This window comes from Anolis carolinensis, chromosome 2 (assembly GCF_035594765.1).
Source record: "Anolis carolinensis isolate JA03-04 chromosome 2, rAnoCar3.1.pri, whole genome shotgun sequence".
Lineage (NCBI taxonomy): Eukaryota > Metazoa > Chordata > Lepidosauria > Squamata > Dactyloidae > Anolis > Anolis carolinensis.
This window is the reverse complement of record NC_085842.1, coordinates 106,371,496-106,383,779: the sequence shown is the minus strand read 5'-3', so window position 1 is coordinate 106,383,779 and position 12,284 is coordinate 106,371,496.

Sequence of the window (12,284 nt, the reverse complement as noted above, 5' to 3'; positions counted from 1 at the left end):
CTGCCTGGCGTCACCACCCTACAAACTAGGTAACTTCTTCATCTGGGCAAAGCTTCCTGTGCTCAGCTCAGCTTCTCTAGCCTTGCCTCCAGTCTGAAATCTCTGCTTAACAGTAGACGTGGCAATGACCATGTCTCAGTCACAAAGTGGGCAGAACAAGGCTGATGGTCCAGTGCTGGAAGCCTATAATGCACAAAGGGAGACCGAAATCAAGAAGGTTAAATGAAAAAAGGAAAAAAAAATAGTGGTCAAGTGAGTGAGGGAGATATAGAAGAACCATAATAGATAATAATAATATAACAATAACACTTTATTTGTATTCCGCCCTATCTCCTCAAGGGAACTCAGGGTGGATTCCAGCATACAATGGCAAACATTCAATGGGACATAAAGTCCCAGAGAAACCCCGCATATGAAAATAACATTAAAATCTAACATAAATTTAACATCAAATTAAAGCCTAACATCAATAAGCTAAACTACACATAATCAAACAAAATTATATAATAGCATAAAATCTAAACAAACATCCACATCAATTTACAACAGCCAACTAGAGTTCACAAAAGAGTGCGGGTTGGTTGTGCAGTCAAATGATTATCATTGGGCCGGCGTGGACTAAGAAGGTCCAAATATGATATAGTTCTCAGCCAGGAGCCCGGTCGTGATCTCTCATTATCTAATCCTCCTCCTCTACATATGTTAGTGAGAATAAATAGGTCTTCAGTTGTTTTTTGAAGGAGAGGAGGGATGGGGCCAGCTTTATTTCTTTAGGGAGGGAGTTCCAGATAAGGGGGGTGACCACGGAGAAGGCCCTTTCTCTTGTTTCCACAGATGGAAGGAAACAGGATGGCAAAGGAGAAATAGAACCTGAAGAACTGAACACAGAGTAAGAGGATGGAAAGGGTGGGCAGAGTGGTGAAAGAATGGGACAGAAATAGCAAAAAGGATCTAGGGGGAAAAAGTGTTGCACGTCATGGGAGTTCCAGATACTAATAAGCTTCAGTCCAATTATTTACATTCCTTTATGGTGAGAACTTTGCTTATTTGTAGTCTCTTTTTAAAAGCCAATATAGTGTAGTGATTAGAACATTGGATTATGACTCTGAAAACCAAGGTTTAAATTATGCTTGTGCATGGAAATCTACTGGGTGATCTTGAACAAGTCAAACTTTGTCTTTCTTGGAGAAAGGCAAAACTCCCTCTGAACAAATTTTGCCATGGTTCACCATAGGATTGCCATAAGTCAGAAACAACTTGAAGGGACACAGAAATAGTATGCAGCAGATTTCTGTATACTCTTACAGTTACCAGTAATCCATCCTCTTGCTCCATTAGTGCCAACTCTACTCTTGAACTTTTTGCTAAGAGACTGTATGAAAAGATTTTTAAAATTCAAACTCTAGAAAGAGGCTGCATGCTAACAGAAAAAAACATTTCTGTTATTTTAAGTTGCCATACAATTTTGGTCTATTCTTCTTCCCTCTGCAGCTACCCTATGCCAAATCTGCATCCTTCTAAACCTTGAAGGCTGAGGTTGTGATAAAGGACTAGTGATGGTGAAAAAGTTAGAAACACCTTCATATAGCATGTTATGACATTATAGATACTTGGCTGTAAAAACTCTACAATTCCACAGCAGTAATATAACTGATAAACATTAAAATGAAAGCATATGCATTTTTATTGATAAAACACAGTTTATACTCTAAGATGATATGTTGCTGCAACCAACATTTCTGCTGAATTTGCATCCTTTCAGACCAAGTGCTTTCTGTGCCACAGAAACCAAAATACTGACACACCAAACAAGCAGCTTAATGATTCTCTTCTCTTTCTGATCAGAGGCTTCTAAAAAGGAAATGATAGCTCTTTGATCTCTTTCCTATTTTACAGACCCTTAGCCTTTGATTTCAGTAGCATAGCTGACAAGATCCACCCTATTACTAGCAATGGGCATAGGTGAAGACATCAAATTACAGACCACTCATTGTACCTTTGACAAAAGTACAGTGCATTACTGCAGATAAATACAGTGCATCCAGATACCCAGTGACCTCTTGAAGAATACAATTAGAATGATGGCCATGTTCTGTTCCAGCAGAGGTGTTTGGCAAAGGGTCTGGTATTTCCTTCCTTTCTTCCTTTCTTCCTTTCTTCCTTCCTTTCTTTCTTTCATTCAAGGTTAAATATAATATTCCATACTGCATACATTCAACCTATATTAGATTTCCTTTGCATTGCATTTTGACAGATTGATGCAGGTTTCCCACTTCAAACACATTTATTCAATATGCTGTGTATCTCCCCCCCCCCCCAACATATACACACATGCACACGCATACACACACACATTAAGGAAAGTAGTTTATTTGGTCACATAGATAGTAGTTTCTTTGCCTATTCATCAAGATTATTTTTCAGATTCTTAAAAAAAAATCATTATTTCATCCTATATCACCCACACACAATTCTTTATTAGTTTATACTCTAATGATATTGGCCTTTCCTTAAGAGTGACATTTCCTTGAATATGAACTGATGCCGTGCTATACCAGTGATGTTTGTAACTGGGCTGGGTACATCTTGTGAAAAAGTCTGAGATTATATCTATGGGTCCCCAGAAAGAGCTGACAGGGACACGACAGAGCTTTTTTTACATGATTCCATCATTCAAATATTTCCTTTGTGGTGTGGGATTCAGCCACAAGCAAGCTGCAGTCATGAAACATTGGTAACATTTAGATCAAGATTCATGGTCTTCCCACATGGCTGCTTTTTATATCCTGTAACTCTCACAACCTCTCAGTGCATTGGTGGCATTTTCAAGAGCACACTTTCTTTCTATTAAATCTGTCACATTTCCTTGCAATACTATTTTCATCTTTGCATTATGGGTCTTCATAATTCCAAGCCTGGAGGGTAACAACAGAAAATCATTGCCACTTTCAAAAGCAGTATTTATACCAAACCATTTTGGAAGTCTGGAGTAGATAATAAATTGGTGAGTTTCTGTTTTCATCTGTAGGCTAAATCCCACAGGTATAATTACTTGTGAAATACATTTTAAAATAATTAAGTATGCTTCTCATGCTAATTCACAAACAAAAGTGAGAGAGAAATTCTGTGCTTGATGTGGTGTATATAGCCTAAGGGCCTGCCTATAGATTATAATAGGAGCTTCACAATATAGACAGCTTTAACTGGCCTTGAGACTAAAAAAATATCCCTAGTTTCTTAATTTGCCTTGAAACTGAAGACTAGTACTAACCTACTCTAAATCCTAACATTTCGCTGTCAGTTGCCAAAAGTTGTGCTCATATCAAACTGGAGGATAATATGGCTTCATGTATTCCTGTAGCACATGTTGGGAACTTTGACTACCAAATACTAATGATTACAATAGACAAAAGTGTATTGTATATAAATTAGCAAGGATGTATCCACACTACACAGCACTGTAGTTCAACGTTGCCACACCACCATCCAGTGTGTTCTTGGACATGAAGTTTGGCGAAGTGCTTAGAAATCTATTGTGCTTGCACTCTACTAGAGAGTTATAAGTTTCTATATGATATTTCTAAATCTGTAAATGGTGCCATGGCATTGTAGTACTATAAATGTATAATATAAATACATCCCAGTTGCCTCATAATAGGATTTTCCGACACATAGTTGCTTGGTCATCCATGTTATAACTTCATCTGAACTATATTTTTCTAGTACGCATGCTCTTTATTGGTGAATTGTAGGGTGTCTGTTAAGAGGCAAGGTTCCCCAACTGGTTATCTGTCTCTTTAAAATAAATATGGATATCATGAATGGTTGTACAGTGCTCTCTCAGGGTCAAGCGGGGAGAAAGTAAACATCAATCATTTGTCCCGCTGTAATTCTTTTCTCACTACCTGTATCTGTCAAATTATAAATCTCGTCTTCAGGTGTTCCACAGTTGAGGTCTACCTGGGCAAACTGAAAGTGCACCAACCAAGTCCTTCCTATTCATCATGTTCTGGCATGAAGTCTCTTGATGGTTTCTGTTCATTTGTCTGTGGGCTCTGAAGACGTGGAGAGTCTGAAAGGCAGAGTGAGAAAGGTTAATTGGTTTTGCTGACCATCTGTTGGTGCTGGGAGTAAATGCTGAAAATAATGTGTAATAAATGGCATCTACAAAAATTAAATAAATCAGTTCTAGAGATTAGCCTATGGATTGTGTTAGTGGAGAAAGAGTCTGTGTAACAAAAATCAGTCTTAGTTAGCTGGGAAGGCATTGACCCTGGAAGACGATATCAAATTAGACTTTCCTGGGAGTACCAAGGTTACTTTTTATGTTGCTTTATTTACACTTCATGCCTATCATTTTATACTTCCTTTAATGAGAGATTGCACATCTATAACTAATAACAATAATCCACAGACATGAGTTGCTAGAGTTACACAAGAAAAGCATTTCCTAAAAGCTTATGTGTGGGTCAGAACCCAAATATCCTTTTGATTCTGTGGTGCTCAAAATTTTAAAATGCAATTATATGTTTTAAACATGTTTATACAGTTATGTGTTTTATGACAAAATGTGTAGAAAGGGGGCACTTGTGATTAAATGGGACAAAATAAAGTTAAAAATAAACATATGCAGAAATGGCATAGACTGAAAATAGTCTGATCTATCTGTATCTCATTTAAAAATTGATATACTAGATTTTGTCTGATCTTGGAGACTATGAATGGTCAGCAGGAGACAGACCATCAATAAATACCAGGTGCTGTAGGCTATATTTCAGGAGAAGGAACTGGCAAAACTGCCTCTAAATAATTCTTGCCATAAAAACTCTATCATATTAATGGATTTACCATAAGTTGATAGTTGACTTAAAGGCACATACACACAAATATATTAAATGCATTTGCCAAAATGTATATCAAGCAATTATGCAGTTTATGCAAACATAGTAAAGGTAAAGGTTTTCCCCTGACATTAAGTCCAGTCGTGTCCGACTCTGGGGATTGGTGCTCATCTCCATTTCTAAGCCGAAGAGCCAGCGTTGTAAATAGACACTCCAAGATCATTTGGCCGGCATGACTGCATGGAGCGCCGTTACCTTCTTGCCAGTGTGGTACCTATTGATCTACTCACATTTGCATGTTTTTTAACTGCTAGGTTGGCAGAAGCTGAGGATAAAAGTGGGCGCTCACTCCGCTCCCCAGATTTGAACCTGTGACCTTTCTGTCTGCAGGTTCAGCAGCTCAGCACTTTAACACACTGCGCCACTGGGGGCTCATCATATGCAAACATAATGGGGAATAATCTTTGTCTTTCTGAAAAGAAATCCCTTTGATCTGATACACCGCTAATTGCTTTCAAAATACCTACAAGTTATAAAAGTGCCCTGTAGTAGTGGAGAAGGGAAAGAAGGGAGAAGAAAAAAGGTGCTGATGCAAATTATGACTTTTTCCAGATAAAGACCTAATGAAATTAATAAATGAACCTAGTTTTAACATTTATTAAATAGGTGCAATTTTGTGTGGAGTGGTGTGTGTATAATGTTTCCACAGGGCTAGGGGCATATTGCACGGGCAAAGGAAAACTCCATCCTTTTACAAAAGCAGCCACTTTTCAAAGCAAATATATTTATTTATTTACAATATTTATATCCTGCCCTTCTCACCCCGAAGGGGACTCAGAGTGGATCACAATGCACATATAATGGCAAAAATTCAATGTCATTGAATAAACGACATATATAGACAACCATATATAGACAGAGACACAGAGGCAATTTAACACTCCAGCTTTTGGCTTTGTGAGGATATCCTCGATTCCGGCCACAGGGGAAGCTGCTGCTTCATCATCACCTTTGACACTGAGTCCTTTGATGGAAACGTCTTCCCCTTTCCACATACTGCTGGAGATTTTATGGCGTCATAAATTAGTTAAATCTCAAATCTCATAAATTAGTTTATCTCAATTACCTGACATGACTCACCAGTTTCCTCTCATTTCATTGGATCGATTCCAGCAGGAAGGGCCTCAATACACTAAAGCAGAGTTTCTCAAACTATGCTCATCCAGATGTTTTGGACTTCAGCCCCCACAATACCTAACAGCTGCTAAGCTGGCTGGGATTTCTGGAAGTTGAAGTACAAAACATCTAAAGGAACACAATTTGAGAAACACTGCTCTAAAGACATGAGATCATATCAGATCTTGGAAGCTAGGCAATGTCACCCTGGTTAGTATTTGCATGGAAGATTGCTAAGGAATGTTAGGTAAGGTAGTGTATATTTCAAAGAAAGGAACTGGAAAAACCACCTCTGAGTATTCATTGACTAAGGACCTCATCACATGGGGCTTTTGCCCCATTGTAGGATGCTTTCAACACAGATCCTGCTAGAGCCTATCACATGATGTAGTGCTACTTCCAGCAGGGCTTCGTGCTGAATTTGTGTTGAAAGCATTCTGGGAGGAAGAATTTCAGAGCACAGGTGACTGCCCATGTTCTGACTGAGCAAGTGGGGGAGAGTGTGGGGGAAAGCTGGGCAGCAATGGCTTCTCCCAAGTGATGGGGAAGGGAGCGATGCAGGTAATGAAGAGTGACGGTTTCCTCCACTGCTCCACAGATTCACCACACTGCCCCATGGAATTCCCCCACTGTTGCCTGGCTTCAGGACCTCAATGCAATGAGTTCCTAGGAAAACCCTATGGAACTAATGGGGACACCACAAGTCAACAAGTAACTTGAAGACACATACACACTAGGCATGTGCGATTGATAGGAAAAAAATGTTTCAAAAGTCATTACAAAATTAGGGGGCACTGGCATTTCATTTCTAAAGTGCTTCTAAAGTATAGTTAGTAAAAATTTCATTACTATAATAAAAGTAATGAAATTTTTGTTACTTTTTGTTATAGTAATTGTGCATAATTACTATAATGAGGAAGCTTTAGGGGCTCCTTTCTCCCTCATTTTTACAGCTATTGAGGTGAAGCTTGGTAGAACAATGGTAGAGCCCCTGGTGGTACAATGGGTTAAACCCCTGTGCTGGCAGAACTGCTGCCTTGAACGTTGGGTTGCTGACCTGAAGTTGCCAGTTTGAATCCGGGGAGAGCACCAATGAGCTTCCTCTGTCAACTCCAGCTCCCCATGCAGGGACATGAGAGAAGCCTCCCATAAGGATGGTCAAAACAGGAAACAACGGGCAACGTCCTTGCAGACAGCCAATTCTCTCACAACAGAAGCAACTTTCAGTTTCTCAAGTCACACCTGACATGAAAAAAATGGTAGAATACATTTACCACTGTTATAACACATGGTAGAACACATTTACCACTGTTACCACCATCAGGTTTCAGAACGTTTTGCTTATCCTTGGATTTTTGGGGAATTTTCAAAGTTTTTATAAACAACATTTTATAAAAACTACAAGAGCTATCTCCTTGAGTTTTCTATACAGTGACACAAGATAACAGGGGATCATTCCCCCAACTTTCAAAAATAGTTACTAATTTCAATTTTTTTAAAGTTTTGACAAAAACATTTTTCTAAAAAGCCACAACAGCTATCGCATTGAATGTCTCTCATATTAACCAATAGAAACCAGTCTTAACCAATTCTACATTTTCATAGAATCCCAAAGTTGGAATAGACCCCCACGGGCTATCTAGTCCAACCTCCTTCTTCTAGGCAAAAAGACACCATCAAAACTCTCCTGACAGATGGCCATCCCACCTCTAAACTAATTCTATGACTCTAATTAAATATGCTTCCCCTATTGAGTTGGAAGGGAACCCCAAGGGCCATCCAATTAGGGATTTCTTCCCAGCCCAGCACAGAAATTTACTTACTAGAAGTATCAGTCAGTCCTCCTCTTTGCAGATTCAACAATTTATTGGAACTCTAGCTGGCTGCTGCTACAGAGGAAAAATAGCTCTCCCCTATCCTGATTGGGGTTTCTCAAGCGAGCAAAATTCTTGGAAATTGTGATGCCTCATGGGCCTTGTAGTCCTGCTCCCAGTGCCATTGTGGCTAATGAAGACGAAAACATGGGGTTTTCGCCGGTTCAGCAAGAGCCGGAATCTTTCCAGATGCCTGATGTTGATGTTTTTGCCCAAGAACCCATTAAAACAGACCTTGAACAGCTCTCACCCCCTTTTGCTAGGAGACAGTCCTATGCTGCAGACAGGGGAGTGAAGGAACAGATTCGCAGGAGTTTGAGAATTGCAGCTAAACAAGACACTGATTAGCCATGCTTCCCTTGGGAAAATCTAGGGAGTCTCACATCTGGAGAAAGCTGGGTTTCGTTTCCTGTTCTCTAGGGAAAGAGAAAGCTGGACACCTGCTTGGCAGGAAAACGAGACCCAGATATAGGTGCCTGGCATGGTAGGTTCCGTGCGGAGTCAACGGAGCAGCTTCAGGAGTGAATTCATGTTTCCAGCCTAGTGTGGACTTCGCAAAGTCCACAAACCCAGTTACTTTGCCTTGCCTATCCAAGTATTCAGGATTTGCCTTGCCTTGTTCCTAGCCACGGACCTTGTTCATAGAATCAAGTTTTGATTCCAGCCTTGTTGTGAAGTTACCTTGGACCTTGAAAGACTGAACATTTTCCCCACACTATTGCTTGGCAATAGTGTGTGTTTCGGTTTATTGGATTCTACTTTGAACTCTAATATCATTTATTGGACAAAACATTTCTGGACTATAATTGACCTCATTTGATAGGTCTGCTTCTGGACTACATTTTCTACTTGTTTTTATTATTCTTATATATTTCCTTAATAAAGATATTAGATAGATATTGGCCTCCGTGTCTGGTTCTTGGTGCTCCGTTGCCACGGGCGTGACAGAAATGTAGTTTACGGCAGGATCTTTTGAATTCTCTGGCATAGGGGTCCTCGCCTTCCCAAACTACATTTCCCAGAGTTCTGTGCTTTCTCAGTCTTTTCTCCAGTGAATCCTTCTCCCTGCTTTCCCTCTCCTAATGGTGAAAGGCCAAAAATTTTAAAAGGAAAGGCAGCCATTTTGGCTTTGCCTTGCTTCCTTGCGCTGAAATTAAGCTCACTTTAGGAGGCTTCCAAGATTTACAAAACGCAAATGAAAAAGTTTTTCGCACGGGTCGCGCCCACATGTCGGATATTGCCTCATAAGTATAAATTTAATGAATTTGATCTGACTCCCAAGGACTAATGAAAAATTGCACACCTCTAATACACACCCATAGTAGGAACTACCACAGTAGAGACTACCAAGTGGACTGACACCAATGCTAACAACAAAACAAGGAGTAGGGCTAGCAGTCATATACCTATTTTAATTCCTCACATATAGAGCTTAAATGGAAGGAGAAGGATTGGATGGATTTCTAACACTAATAATCATTCTGTTCTAGGAGGCTTGAATTGTATTACTTTTCCTAATCAAAGCAGACCTATTGAATTACTGTGATTCCCCTACATGTTGATTCTTGGGGGGGGGGGGGCTGATTCAATGGCTCTATTCTAATTAGGACTAACCAATAGAATTCAAGCTATTTCTTCTTTCTTTCAATATTCTGTTGTGGTGGTGATTATTATTATTACTATTTGGCTTTTGACAACAGTTTGGGGTACAGAAATGTTCCTGAAAATGATTTCATAGCATGGGAAATAAGTATTTTTTATTGTTTGCATATAAAAGACATTGGAGCAAAGTGTTATTTTAAAAGTTGACAACAGCTGATGACCACAAATATTTCAAATTTTCCACATATTTCCATTTTGCTTACATTTTTTTAAAAGAAAAAAATTAAAATTAAACTTTCATACATAGTGTTTTAGTACAAATTCTTAGCTTCAGAATTCTAATTTTGGTGGCATCTTTGGATTGTTTGATAATAAGTAAATAATTGAATCTTACCAACTGTCTTGTCAAATACTAACTATCATTGTATGTTGTCTATTAAGAGGTATCAAAGACTAAATGCCTGTACAAGTTGTTATCATATAGTGTTAGATTAAAAACAGATTCTACAAAACACAACAAAAGAAAATATGGGGAGCATTCCAAGATATATTTAAAGTTTACAATGGGAGAGAGGAGGATGTTACTTGAACTGAATGTGAATCCTGTAATATACCTGTCATGCAGGAAATCAGTTAATAACAAGGGATGGGGTGTTATAAATACAATTTAAAATTGTATCACACTATTAATTGCAATTCATTATTACTGCTTTTCGGGGGGGGGGGGAATGCTAACAACTCATAGTAATGTAGCCCTATGAATAGAGAGCCCTCCAAGTTGCCCTGCTAGCAATAGCCCTGCTCAGATCTTGCAGAGGTTGTGACATCTTTGATCTATTCAATCCAACTGTAGTGTACTCTCCTGCTTTTCCTACTGTCTTCTACATTTTTTAAGCATTGTCATATTTTCCAATAATGTCTTGTGATGTGTCCAGAGTACAACAGCATTATTTCAATCATCTTGGATTCAAGGGAGAGGTCAGTCCTGATCGGATCATGGACCCATTTGCTTTTTCTTTTTAGCAATCCATGGTATCCACAGAATTCTTTTCCAGTACCCTATTTCCAATTATCTGATATTCTTCCTGTTCACTTTTATCACTGTCCAGGTTTCATACCCATACAAAAGATCTGGAAATACAACATCCTGCAAAATACTGACTTTAGTATTTAATGATACTTCAGCAATGTATAGATTTTAAAAATTACACATCTAAAAAAACAGTTAAAGCTGAACCCATAATCGCATTAAAAGTGAGTAGTGGTAACATGAAAAAATACTCATCTTAATAACCAGGGATCATGAAATAGAGCAATACTGTAAGAACAGCATACCAAGTCAAATATTTACGATAACAAAAAGGCAGTCAGCAGTCAGCTAGTACATTTTCAACACTTTCTGTATTTGTCAGCATCATCCAAAAAGAAATACTGTTGTATAGCAGGTATCAAATATTGATATTGTAATATCAAGGAAATTAAAATGCACAGTCAAATATTCAGGCAACAAATATTCATACAGTGAAGGATATCTAGAAAATATTAAAAACCAAGATTCATAGGAAAGAATTCTGAGAAGGACTTTAGAAAGCAAAAAAAAAATCCATTTTAGTTCTACAAAGGCAAACTGGCAATGGGATTGGAGCCCTACCTGCCATTCTGCTCCTCTGTCTTTAAGAGAGAGAAATTAAACAGAGTGGAGATTTTTCTCACTGCTTAAACACAGACCAAGAAAACACTATCTTCTAAATTCCTGTATAAAGTAGGGGAGCCGTGGCTTAGTGGTCTACGCAAGAAAAGAAAGACTAGCAAGCCTACCTACCAGCCACCTATGACTTCACCAAGAGTTTCTAATGTACAGTGTTCCCTCTCTTATCGTGGGGGTTACATTCCATTACCACCTGCAATAAATGAAAATCCACGAAGTAGGACACTATATTTATTTTAATATTTATACCTTATTTTAGTAGTTAGGTGTCATGGGACCGATTCCAAGAGCTGAGTCTGCAAGCTCTTGAATCGGAGCCATAACAATTCGCACTCCTCTGTAGTTCCTACGGACACCTGGCAGCAAAGCATGGGAAATTCTGGAGTGAGAATCAAAACAATTTTAATGAGTAGTTTGTGTTGTAGTGATGATAATGATTCATGGGGTGGGGTTTGGGTGATGATATTTACGTGTGGTGTGACGTTGTAGCAAAGGTAATAAAGATGATTGTATGTAAACATTATGTCATTCTCAACTTTTCCAAGTCGTGTGTTCTTCAATAAAGATTGGTTTTGATAGCAGCTGCCTTTGGTCTGTGTTCATGCTGATCGTTTGAAGTAAGCGCGACATTAAGTCGAGAATCCTATTCTCACCCTCCTGCGGAGCCGCAGTGAAGTGAAAATGAGTGGAGGGGGCGATCGGAGCCCGAGGGGGGCAGAGGGCCCCTTACCAGATGTCCGGCCGCTGGGAGAGGAAACGCTACAGGCCATCGCTTCCTCCACCGGCTACCCCAGACCGAATGGAGTGACCCAGAGGATCCCCAGAGGAGGGAGAGGAGTCTCAGCGGCCGCGGAGACCAGTTGGGGGTCCGGGGGAAGTATGCCGGAGACCGTGGCGCTACAGTTGTCCATCTTAGAGACCAACTTGTCACGGCTGTCGGAAACCGTGGGACGATTGGTGCCGTTGTTGGAAGAGAATCTCCAGAGGGAGCCCACCCAGTACGGCACCGAAAGAGGACCGGGCAAGGATGAAGCCTGGAGCCAGAGGGGCCAGCGCGCGTCAACGCAGAGCCCAACGGCAGTA